Genomic DNA, 13,393 nt, shown 5'->3' on the forward strand with positions numbered 1-13,393 from the left:
TTCCCACTGTAGGGTCATCGCACAGCTGGCAGTGAGACTGCCCAAATGCGGGGACCGCGGGGGAATTCACATTCCTGGCTGCTGAAGAAGGTGGGCTCACGGATACTGCTGAGGCTGGTGTTTACGCCAGGTCTTTACTAGGAACCAGGTACCCAATTTCATCCTGTAAGGAAGCCAGGGGACACTGTAGAGAGCCACCATTGTTAATAAAGGCACCCCTCACCTCTGGCGAACAAAGCCAGCTTCAGGCTGTAAAGCAGTATGGAGCTTCCCAAACATTTGGCAGATGCGTCTGGAGTGCAAACATGCTTTATCCTGTCACAGAATTTGTATGCAAAGAAGAGCTTTCTGAAAGATGAGGCACCAAACACCGAGTAACAGGCTTTTTTCCCCAAAGTGTCTTTATAATCCAATAATTTACTATCGCATTTGGAGGTTTTTTTTCTCCTTCCCTAACCTCAAAATAATAAGTGGGATTCAATTTGACCACACTTCAGATCGATCAACATCATGAAAGGTGGATTTTCTTGAATACTGGGTTGAGGGGAAAGTGAATTTGTGCAAGGACACACATACCTTGAGATATATGAGCCAATCGGCTTAAAATGTTGTTTTGCCCTGACCTGACAAGGCTTGCTGTCTCTGGCAACGCATAATCTCTTTTAATATACTACCAGGAAGGTGATGGCTGTTTGAAAATGCTTCTAAACTGCAGTTTATCTTGAAGGCTTACCCCTTAATAGGAACCATACCATCTCGTTGGGAACTGAGCCCGTTGTTACGAGCAGATGTTCATAAACATTGATTCCAGAGAGAAAGGCTCTGAATCAACTTGTTATAGGTTTTGTGCAGAAGTTTAAAAAATTGTGCGTCAAGGATTTTAAAGCGGACACTGACGATGGAGTTTCACTGGATGAAGTCATGAGGCTTTGTCCTGCACGTCGGTATGTTTTCCTAAGAGCGTGCTTCTCTTACTCATCACTGTCAGCATGATTTAAAGTTGTGCATTTAAGACTCAAGTAAGCTTCTTTGCAAACACTCTTGAGAACAGAATCAAAATGGGAAGAGATTACCTGTAATCTAATTATGTTAGGTTCCATTTGAAATCCTTCAGTGTAAAAATTAAAAGAATATGACACAGCTTTACAATATGCTGTAGTTCACAGGGAAGTTATACGAGCATGTATAAATGAGGCAACATGTGAGAAAATATCATGTGTTGGGTATAGAGCGAGGTTTGCTTTAAAGAATCTAAGTCTGAATAGTTTGGTGAACTAAAAATAAATTATAAGAACTTTACCCCCTATGTCATTAATGTGAAGCTCGCCTTTGCCTCTTATTATCCGCCACAGCTTATATGTAAAAGCTGGTGATCAAAAGATCTGTATCAAAAACTCAGCACCAAACATGACTTTGGTCAGCAAGGTTGTGGCTGGAGCAGCGCTGACAGTGAAGATTAACATCTGTTCATGGGACAGACAGTGAACGTCTGTTGCTGAGTGGTCACTACATTTACCCCATAACATTCACTTTATGGTAAGGGCTGTAAGGACATCCATAATCACTAGAGACTGTTTTAAGTAATTCTTCATTTTCACAGTCCTTTCAAAAACACACGACTGAATTAGATGAACTTTGGTTGTAGGATAAGGAGAGGTGGTTTCACTGAAATTGCATCACCTTAGGATCTACACTGGATTAGGCCTCAAATTTTGTATTAGATGTCTGATGTTCATGTATGCTTCAAATATACTTGAAGGGAGGACCTAGAAAGCCCTGTAGTCTCACTCACCTTGTGCAGTAAGTGCTCCAGATCATCTGGTGAGAGGCTCAGGAGCAGTACTTCCCCTCCACATCACCACCAGTGCTCCTGATCCATGGAGGATCAAATTCAGACCTGGACTATACTTGGTTTGTCAGTTGGGTTCTGGAATGGAGGCTGTCCTTCCTAGACTTGCGTCTGGAGCACCATTCCGAAACTTCCAAAACTGTTCTGTGAGATTCCTCAAAACTGGGATTGTAGAAAGCTCATGATGTAGAAAGCTCATGATGTAGAAAGCTTCTAGTGGGAGGTGTCCCTGCCCATGGTAGGGGGGTTGGAACTAGATGATCTTTAAGGTCCCTTCCAACCCAAACCATTCTATGATTCTATGAAAACTTCTCGTTCAGCTGTATTTCCATTATCCATTATGAGTTGCATCAAAACCAGGTTCCTTTCTCATTTTGAATTTGATCGTGAGCTTAAGAAGTTTCTACGAAGTCCCCTTAAGAAGGAGAAAGTTGGATTTCTCTTCAGATTTTTTTCTCATTTTAGAAAATGGACCAAGCTGCAAAATTCAGACCTGCATTTTGCCCTCCACCACAGGACTCAGATTCTAATTCACTGTAAGGCTACAGATCATTTGCCAAGGCTATTTCTAGCCCAATTCCAAATGTTTGGGCAGATCTTGATCTCAGGTTGTAGCCTGGGTCTGTCTGACCACAGAACAGCAGCGAGGGAATCCTCATGTTATATGCTCTACAACCAAAAGAAACAAATACATTTAAAACAATGAAATAAGTTCTGTACCAGTTGCTGGCCAGATGGTGTTGTGAATTGTTATATTTCATCAGCAAAACAGAGGAAGGAAGTGTTTTAAAGCAAGATTATACTATTTTCCTTAAGTTCTTATTATGAAATCTTCCTGAAGTGAACTTTCAAAACTTGAAAACCCTTCCAGAGGGAATGAATGGAACAGGGCAAACCGGGGGCTCGCTGGGGAGTAGTTAAAAACAAGGGAAAAGTATAGCATGCCAGTGAAAGAGAGGAAGAACCCATTACCGAGTTTTCAGTTTGGAAAGACGTTCAAAATAAAACACAAGTAACAGAAAAAAAAAAAAGTCATACATAAAAATATATGGTGTTTCTGCCCTCTTAATGATTATAGATTGGAAAGCACCCAGGGTCTTCCCTCCTGCTGGAGGGAAATAAGCCTGAAAGCTGAGGAAGCAGACAAAGCAAGCAGTGATTTATTCACCGTATAGGGAGACCACAAGATTTAGCAAATTACTGCCAATAAAGTGCCTTGCGATCTTTAAGAAAAAAGGCTGAGAAAAATGCATTTTATTTTTGCTCTCATTTAGGAAACAAAATACATTTGAAAACCATGAGAAAAACTCTGTCTTAAATGCAAATGACCCCTGACCATTAAGTTCACTGCAGTCAAATAAAACACATCCTGTTTTTGTAACTTTTTTATACAAGGCAGATCCTGGTCTCTATACACTCTTTCCAGCCAACGATTTGACCTATAGTTGAATTTTAATTAGAGGGAGGCAAGGGGATGGAAAATGCAAGGTGCTGCTCCCACTGTGGTTAAGATAAGGAGTGAAGCCTGCATTTGGGAAAATGCAGAAAACGGACTAAGTTCGTTATAAAATTAGTTGATAGAAAGAGTTTAGACATCCTCTCTGACACGGCCAACATATCCACTCTATCAGTTAATTAAATGACACACAGTTGGTCACTTAAAATACATCCTGGACTTTCCATACAGTCACAAAAATCTGTCACACAAGCTGCATCAGCCTTTTCTTGGTAATTTTGTTCTGGAACATCTGCGTTGAAATACAAAGGCACACTTGTGTCCTGCGTCAGTCACCCCCCCAAATCGTTCCCATGGAAAGAAGGAATCGTTGGTGAACCCCTGCATGAAGGAATCTTTTTTTCTCCTTGTCTAGAGATTGAGGAAGAGCTTAGAAAAGCCTGGTACGTGCAGAGTCTCTGGGCAAGCCGTAGGTGGGCGAGATCACAAGTATTTCTCACCACCTTTTTTGTGAGACTGCTCATCCAGAGGCTGCTGAACTCAGTTCTACAGCCCGTTTCATGCAAGAAGCCAGAAGAGAGGATCTCCTCCTCTAGTAGCCACCTCAGGTAGGACTGGTCTCACTTAACCTTGAGTGTCTACAGTGCATGTGCTGTATGTAAGCTAGGTGGGCTCCCATTCAAGCTAGTCAAAGGAGTTCAGAGCATGATTTGGCTCCTTGTGAACCAGACACTTAGATTTGATCGGATTAATCACACCCTAAGCTCCACTGGCCAGCTCTTCATTGATTATGCTGGGAAATGACTCAGTAAGTACTTGCTCATCTTTAGATGTCTGGTTTATAAATGGCTGAGATCGGGTTCAGTTTGCAGTTTGAGGCATCTAACCGTACATGTCTTCAAGATGCAAGTTAGGTATCTAAGCTTCTTTTACAGATAACGGAAATCTGATCAATAGTCAATGAATCTTGAGAGCTATCAAGCTGACCAACTGTAGGTGCCTCCTCTGCCCACGATGGGAGCTACGACAGCGAGCTCACATGTAAGCACCTACGTGCAGACACCTAAATTTAGGTGTCTTAATCTGCGTGCTGAGCCTAGCCTTTATATTAGGTAAATGAATCTGCTCCCAGTCAACTTTGTAGAAACACAGGTTTAAAATCCAGATTTGAATAACTTTGATGAACTAAATGAAGAGAAGTAAACGATTCGGAAAATATAATCTGAACTGTATTTAGAGCTGAATATAAACCACTGTAAGAACCAAACAGGAATCTGCTCTGTATGTGTGGTGTCTTGTCTTTAAATATATACCTCCCACTCAGCTGTGCAGATGCCAGAACAGGATCTGCCTTTGTAGAAACAGATCAGCATCATTTGTCCTCTGCATGATTATAAGCTCATTATCTGTTTTTGAGTAGATAAAACACACTTTGTGATCGTTCATCCGTACTGACAAGAAAATGTTTACCTTGCATTGAAATCTGCTGCCTGGTTGATACTTTCAGTCTTTTCAACATCAAAATCGATGTTGATACATTGACCGTCTTAATGATTCTTGATATTTCTGTTGCAAATGAAAATCAGGGATTTATAGGATTTAGTGTTTTCAGGTGATGACACTGTGTGCCCATGTCGGTCCAAATACTTAGCATTTAACACTAAAAAACAATCAGGCACACAATCTGTTTTTGCTAGACATGGTCTAGGTAACTAAATGTTTTCAGTGCTAATTAAAGCATTCTCATACAATGACGATGAGTGTCAGACAAATACCTTGTAATCAGGCAGCACTCCAAATCTGCTCCTGTGTTCACACTGGATATCGCTGATAATTATCCTCTTCCCAATCATATTATCAGAGAAAAAATAACTGGAAGGGACACTGAGATGGACTCATGCACTGCATTCTCCTACCCCCACCTGGATCAGCTATACCTAAAGTTTCTAAGTAAGTATACCTTTTTAAAAAAGGTATTAAAATAATATCTTGTTCTTTACTGTTTTCTTTGCAGGATTGGTCATTGTTTCATTTCCTTTTGGGGGACAGGAATTGTTTGGATCAAAGATATATGTCAAAAACCTTGATTTTGACAAAAACCCACACTTTTTGGGTTATTGAGAATCTTGGACAGAATGCAGCTACAAATTACCTGTTCATACACGGAAAGGAGACCGGCTCTTTTGTTCCAGCGGTCATCTTCAGACATAACTGGAAGGGGAACAGTAGGCTTGAGGATATGGAGAGGAGAATTATTCTTCGTCAAAAGAATAGCCTACCTCTTCCTACTAAGAGTGTCAGAGTCTCCTAATGATAATAACAAGCTTCCCAAAGCCAGAAAACTATTCCTGAGCAATATCGAGTTATGCAGGTCTAATAACCGGAACAGGACCAAATTGTCCTCTTGGATGCGAGTCAGTCTTTTTTTCCCAATGAGTGGAAGCTGTCGGCGTACAGCTGAGCAGGATGTGGTTCGCAGCCTGCAACATTCCTCATACCTGAACCCCTTCCCGTGGTGAATCAGTGTGGAGCTATAAAAAGAAAAAGGGGATTCCTCCAGGCAAATTCTAATCCCCGTTCTCGCAGATAGGAGCAGATGGAAGAAACAGACAGCTCAATGTGTTACAGAAGAACTCCCTCAGCGGAGGACAAATCCTGAGGTGGCCCAGAGCTGATGTAGTGAAGAAATAACGGGACATCAGGACACGTCTGTTTTTATGTCACGTGATAAATGGGGCTGCGAGCAGCCGGATTTAATTTAAACCAGCATTAGAGTTGCTCTAATTTAGCTTTGTGGATACCTAGCTTTAGTTCCTAAACTTGAAGATCTGGGCCAATGTTTTCAACACATTACTGCAAACGTCCCTCCATGTATGCTGCGTGTTTCACTCCTTACGCCCGCTGAAAAAAGGAAGATCAGAAGGAGAAAAAAATAAACTATGGATGTTCTGGCTCACATCTAAAATGACAGCAGTCCCCATTTCTGGGGGAACCAGGTCTCAGATGGGGAAAAAGCAAGCCATCAGAGCAGCTGCTGAGGCGGGAGTGACAACCACCCCCAGAGCCATTCTGCAGTTCTGGCTCCACTTTCGCCCACGTTCACTGGTTGTTCCAGCCCCTGCGTTCAAAATCTCTTTACATCAGCTTCACTCCTCTCCTGAGGCTGCTACTCCAACAATCCTCTTTTCAATATCTCTTCTCCTTTCTCTTTTCTTTCCATTTGTATTTTCATAACTCGTCTGACCTCACCAAAATACTACATGCTTGCTACCAAATTGCAGCCTGCACTTTTACATATACATTAAGCTGCTTTTCTCCAGCTCAGAGCTTTTTTGGAGCAGGGAATACAGTGTCTCGTGGGGGAGAGCCTCATACTTTCTCAGCCTTAGGCACTCGTGTAATAAACATGATTTACCTTCCTAATGTCCCTGTAATTTCACTTTTATAGATTGATCCAGAGCTAGACAACTGATTAATGTTAATGTGCGCTGAAGAAAAGTAGTTGGTCTTCTACTATCAAAAAGCTGTGCAATTATGTACTTATGCTGCTCTGCAATTTTGGGAGCACCGGGGAGGCCAGGTGCTGTCTGAAATCCATTTTGTACTGTCGTGGCTCTGAGACTGCACTGACGTTAGCACTGCATATCCAAAAGCTGAAAGTAAGTCTTCATGAAGCATCACGAGTTGCCACAAGCGCCAGCGCTTGAGAATTGCTGTGCCAGGTCCGGAAAACCGGCAGATGGAAACCTGGTGCCTGTGAAGTCCATAAGAATCCAGCTGTCGACTTCAAAGAGGACCGAGATTCAGCCGGCTCGCAAAGTCAGACACTCTTCCACCCTCAGCAATTCAAATGAAACTTCCTGCCACTGTCAACAACCAAATCTGTATGTTCGTGAAAAACATGAAGAACTTGAAAAACTTCACATCTGCAATTAATTCATATAATCAAATTTCGTTTACCTCAGATGTCCAAATACATGCTGTTCATCTCCCTGAAGGTTCCTGCTGAGTACTATCAGTTGCGGTGTCTAAGTTCCTACAGCTGAACATGCCAAGCACGAAAGGTACTCCTGAAACGAGACGAAAGTTTTAAAAGGGGAATTTAAATAAATTAGTAGCTAGAAATAGTCTTTTTTGGCCTCCTCCAGAACTAGGAACATAAATACTGATGAAGGAGAGATGCAGGTAGCTGTGTTTTAAAAGAAGTGATATATTAAACTGCTTTATTTAAAGGAGACCCAGACAAACCCTCATACTTTGCATACTGTACAGATCTCACTGGACAAATAACGTACCCAGATTTAAGTAAATTAATGTCAGTGGGATTAAGTAGGATGTAAATCAGGGAAGCGTTTTATTTCCTTGCCTCTGATGAGAAGGAAGGGGGAAGTCGGTGCGCACATGTCTCTCCTGCTGTCTTGTGAAGCCCAAGCACAAGTTTCTCATACAAGTGGAATGAAAAAGTGAAAATAAAACCAAAGATAAACTAGTCGGTTGGCTATTTAAAATAAATGGAACTCTGAAAATTCACTGATGTGATTAGTTCATTAAAATGTTCACTGATAATTGGTAAATCCATTGCCATATTAAGAATCTTTCCAGTACTAATCAGCTCAGCTCTCCATAAAACAATTAAATAGCGATGAAAATCTCTAGTTCGCTGTAAGGTTGCTGTAGTGCAGAAGGATATTCTTCATTAAAACAACAGCGTAATTTTAAATGTAGAAGACTAGCAATGTTGTGGATGTTATTTTAGCCTGGTTTCTTTTGGAAACAAGATCATACTCTGTCTCCTGCTGCATTTGGCAGCAGGTTGAGGTTCTCAGTGACTTAAGTATCCACCGCTCTTAAGAACACGGATGGCCAGACAGAGGCGAGAGACCCAAATTATCGCCTTAATAAGGGAAAAGGTGCAGAGTTCACTGGGCAATCGTCTGTTGTGTGTGACCTGCCAAAACCCTGCACTCTTCACACCGCAGCGCGTCTCACTCAATTAATGGAGAGGAGGATAGGGAGAACCGGGGGTATGGCGGGGGAGTGAGGGTGGGCGAGGCAAAGTGTTAGGGATGCAGCAACACAGGTTATTTCTTCAACTATGGAACTGGTAACGAGGGTTTTCTACCAATTTTAATTGATCCATGCACTGTCACAGTAACCTGAAGTTCCCTTTATATATCATCCCCTCTCTTACAGCGTCTCTGTCTGGCACATACACAAACACGCTGTGTCTCAGCCTCCTTCCATGCCCAGTAACTCCTCGCTGGGTGAGGGGCGAGGCTGGGTCTGGCTCCGAGCGACGCGTGTCGATGGGCACACGCATGCCCATTAGTTGGTTGGTAGGTTACACGAGATAGATGATCACTGAACTTGTGCTGCAGCCTTTTCCTCAGAGCGAGCATTCATTTCCGTCTTTTTGTTCTCCTCAGCAATAATTTTCCTGCAACTTTTAACATCTCTTCCAACCTCCTTGACAGATCTGGGTGACTGGCAGACATAATTGCTGAACCTTTTTTGGTTTTCCCTTCAAAACTAAAATAGTCCTTTATCATGAAAATGCCCCTCTTAGTTTGTGTGTTGGTATTCCCTAAATATAGAATCATTTTCTTTGCTCATTATGTATTAATATCTCCTCTGCCTGGAAACAGGAACCACGAGCACTTTGACACAGAGGGTTACAGGATGTTTCTCCACAATATGGGACAGCTGTGTTGAATCAGGCCATCGCCCCGTCCTTCGTGCCAACACGCCATGAAGAATTCAACATGTGTGGCCTTGATAAGATAAAACGGTGGGCGGAGAGCACTGGGGCCAGCTGGCTTACGGCCTGAGCCCAGACTCCTACCTGGTGTTCCCTCCTGTACGAGGGATGAAAATACAACAAGCAATCATCACCTCCGCTGGAGATTCCTTGTCCTGCCTGATGGCTGCCGCGTTCGACACAGCACAGGGGAGATAAGATGCAAGATAAGGTAAGATGTACAACATGAAGATGTGTAAGTCATTAATGAGCAGCGCTCTGGATCAAGCCCCTTGCAAGAAATGTTTCACCTGAGGACACTTGAAGGCGTCCTTCTCCTCTCGCCCCAGTCTGGTATCGACATGCCTGGCCTCAGCTCCTAACTGAACTCATTTTTTCTGTGACCGTCTTAACTTTTCTACCCAAAGTGGATTTTACCTGTGTTACCGCTGTGGACCTTCTGACTTTGGTGATACCAAGGAACCGTTAACTATTAGGATTCTGTCATTCTCCAATTTCCCTATAAAACTCATGTTCATTTGTAAGATTCTGGTATTCTTATTGGATAAAAATCCTATTATTTAATTGAAAATAAATGCAGATTTTCCTCAGTTCTAATACGATGCCTCTGGTGGTTCTTATGGGGTGAAAAGAAAAAAAAAGAAAGAAAATGAAATGAGCTGAAATTGGCCAAACAGCAGGGAACAGGTGAACCAGAAGAGGCCAGAAAATTGAACATATTTTGCTATAGAAAAGAAGTTACTGGTGGGGACTAGGTAGGGACAGGGTGGGCAGAGGGTGTAATGTTGTGGTGAGAACTGCCATTTGCAGACGTGGCTTGGAGCAAAGCCATGCGATGGCAGTGGCTGTTCCCAAGTATGGAGAACTTTTAAGCAAATTTTTGCTCTTGGCCCCAAACGGCAGCTACAATTTACCTCGTCTTTCACAGCAACGTTTTTAGCTGTAACCACAGCAGAGAGACACTGACATCTGGAAGCGCATCCTGAGGTACGGTCAGAGGATCGCCAGGCTGAGAGGATTCTGGTACTCCGTTCCTCCAGCAAGGTCGCTGGGATGAGATCAGAATTCGTACCTTCTGTGTGGGTGAGGGGAACGTTCACACCATTGGGGAGAGGCACCTGACCGGTTTCCCTTGGTTCTCTGTGCAGTCAATAGTGAGGAGCAGGCAGCCTGGAGAGGCACTGGCAGCAGGCGTCTTATTTAGGTACTCTGACCAGCCCTGCGGAGGAGAGCACCTCTCGATTGATTGTGCAAGGAGCCTTGCAGGATTAAGTATCTAAATTGGGAACCTAAGGTTAGATACTCTGAGGACAGGAATGAATACCACCTTTTTTTCCAAGCTTGTTATAGCCTCCCACATATTTCATAATTCTGATCATTGTTCACATCTTAACACTCTCATAATTGGAAGGCACATATGAAAAATCTAATACTAAAGCCAGGGAAATGTGAATCACTTGAAAACCTCTGAGGGAGCAAGGACAATGAAGGATGAAAAATGAGTGTGGGGAGCATAAGAGAAAAACAGCAAATAAAGAACAGGGATGGGTCTAGTGACAAAAGGGCTTTGATCGTTCACCTGGTTCTCAAGCTGCAGGGAGAATAAGTAGCATCCGTTACATGGAGCAGTGCTGCCACACAGTGACAGAGAAAAAGCTCTGAGCGGTACTTGCAAAAAACTGCAGCCGTAATGACCCTGGGAGCTTTATGTTTAGTGTCAAAGTTAAAAAGGACACTGGCTTGTTTGCTGAAAGAACGCCACATGTCATTATGGGAGGCAGCGTTATTGCCAGGTAAGGACCTAACCTGAGCCTGAGTGGAGCGGCGGGCGTTGAGCCTGGTTCACAGGTTATTACAAAATACCAATGGCAGTTGTGGAGTTAAACCAAATATGATTTAAGTCCTTTTTTTTAGCAGAATAATTAATAATTTTCAAAAAATCACTTTCTCTTCAAGTACAGACTAAGCTTTCCTGATGGTCTGGTAGACATTCACTCTATAAATGATTTTGAGTTGCTAGATTTTCAGTTACTAGAAAGAAGCCCCCCTTTCTAAAGAAAGGACTGATATATGACATGTCTGTCTGTTACTAACATAAATCAGAATAATATATTTTCAAATTAAAAAAAAAAAAACAACAACAAGGCTAGGACCCAAAAAATGTTAGGTAGCAAAGTCATGTGAATTCCAGGAGTGGATGTCATTAGTTTCACGTCGTTAGAAAATCCCAGCCCAAGTGAGTATTGTCCTGAAGTTTCTGTGCTATTTGTGCCTTAACAGCAGTATAGAAAACATTAATTGTCTAAGGATACAGTAAAAATGGTGTGTGGACAGCACCCATTATGAAGTGCTGGGACTCAGCTTGGAGTCCTTTGGCTAAAACCGAACAAATATACAAAATCTTTTTTCATCTTTTCTTTAGTCAGTCACGGAGGATTCTACATCAGAGAAACCATAATGCACTAATCTACCTCTTCGCTCGCAGAATTCACAAAGCAGGAAAAGAAATTATTTTCCTTGGCCTGGGTGCAAGAACAGGACCCTGCTCTCCCTGTTATCCTGGAGCTACTACGCACCTGACCAGAATTAAGCAGTCCTTGAGTTTTAAAGGTGCTGAAGCCCTCTGGCTCCCAGTGGGATTTGAATGCCTTCAGCAGTGTTGAAAACCAGGTCACAAGATCCTCTGGGAATGCCACTGTTTCATGAGAAATAATTTGCATGAATCTCAGCTGGCGATATGGCTGCCTCACCTTCCATAAAACAGTCTCAATTTTTCATCACGGCAATTAATAGGTAGAAGTGGCTTTATGTACATACTCACTCATTTACATCTGTGTGTGTATATGTGTTTTGCCCTTCAGCCTCATCCCAACAAGGTCTGCCTTTGCCCTGGGATGAGCTGGGATGATACCGACCGTTGGGGTGAAGCAGATACTCCTACAAGGTGCCTGTGCCATCTGGGCCTATTGAAAGCCAAGGAAATAAAGACCCAAATAAATATTTGTGCGTCATAGAGAAGGGGATCCTGTGTATTATCTTTGTTGTCTATGCGTGCTATCAAGCAACATTAGAATGGAGACCCCAGAGTGCTTTATAGCAGCTAAGCACACTTGAATTTCAAAACATCTTCTCCTAGCACAGCGTGGTACCCTGAAAGTAATGATCGAACAATGAAGTTGCATTATATCCCTTATCATCTCCCTTTTTATTTTATATGAAGAATCAATACAGCTAAAGGTTAGAAAAGCCCCGTCTGGTACTTGCAATCCTGGCTCCTAGTTGTCTCCAGCTGGAAGTGTGAGCTCGGCCGTAACCACAATGCTGCGAGCAAATGCTATAAAAAGAAAAGCTGTCTGAAATTGGAAAAGTTTTTTCCAACACTTTCTCAGAGAAGGCGGCAGCAGCAGCAGGTCTGTTTCTGTTTAATGCATTGGGGAAGCTGCAGCCAAAAAAAAATCTGTAATGTGGGTGGGTGTGAAAGGAAACATGAGGTTGTCAATCAAAGTGAAAAAGAACAGAATTTCCAGGGAGCTGGAAACACTATATTAAAAAGAAGCTTTTTGGAGAATACCAAAAAAAAGTTCTTTTCTTGGAGATGGACAGAAGAAGGACAAGAAGACAGAGAAAGAGAAAGAACTGGAAGACTAAAAAAAAGGTTGTAATTCACAAGGCCAGCATGAAAGAGGTCACTGGTCAGAGTTAGAGGGGACTGAGAACCCCTCCCGGAGCTGGCACACGCAGAGTGTGCTGGCCCTGGCCACGCCAAGCAGGGACTTGGAAAACTGCTGGGATCTGTTTAAGATGATCTTGTTTTCTTCTAAATGCGTGAATTTTTTGCTAGAGATGCTTGCCACATATTAAAAAGAAATTTTGGAAGGACTTTTCAGTGAATGACCATGAAGTACAAACAACTGTGAGAATATGAAAATGGGCAAGGGGAGAAGGTCCAGTGCAGACCTAGCTCTCAGGCCTATCCGTGTCCTTCAACACTTTAAAATGTACATAAACCCACTACTGCTATTACAGTAGAGCCACAAAGCCCAGGTCATTGTTTTAGGCAATGTAAAATCAGTAAGCAGAAAGTGCATCCCCACACTAAGATGTTACTACCTGTGTAAGTAAATATATTACTAAACACAAAATTCAAGTGGTTCTTCTATGAGGCTGATGCTCAGAACACTTGCCACAATTGCCACTAGAGTCAGAAGAAACCGCCAGGGTTCAACAGACCCTGATGAAAACGAGAGACACGTTTAGGAACCTACAAGTACTTTGCAAGAACTCAGGAGAATGGGGAGATCAGGAAGCAGAAACACAGATTTACATTTAC

Source organism: Larus michahellis, chromosome 1 (genome assembly GCF_964199755.1).
Source record: "Larus michahellis chromosome 1, bLarMic1.1, whole genome shotgun sequence".
NCBI lineage: Eukaryota > Metazoa > Chordata > Aves > Charadriiformes > Laridae > Larus > Larus michahellis.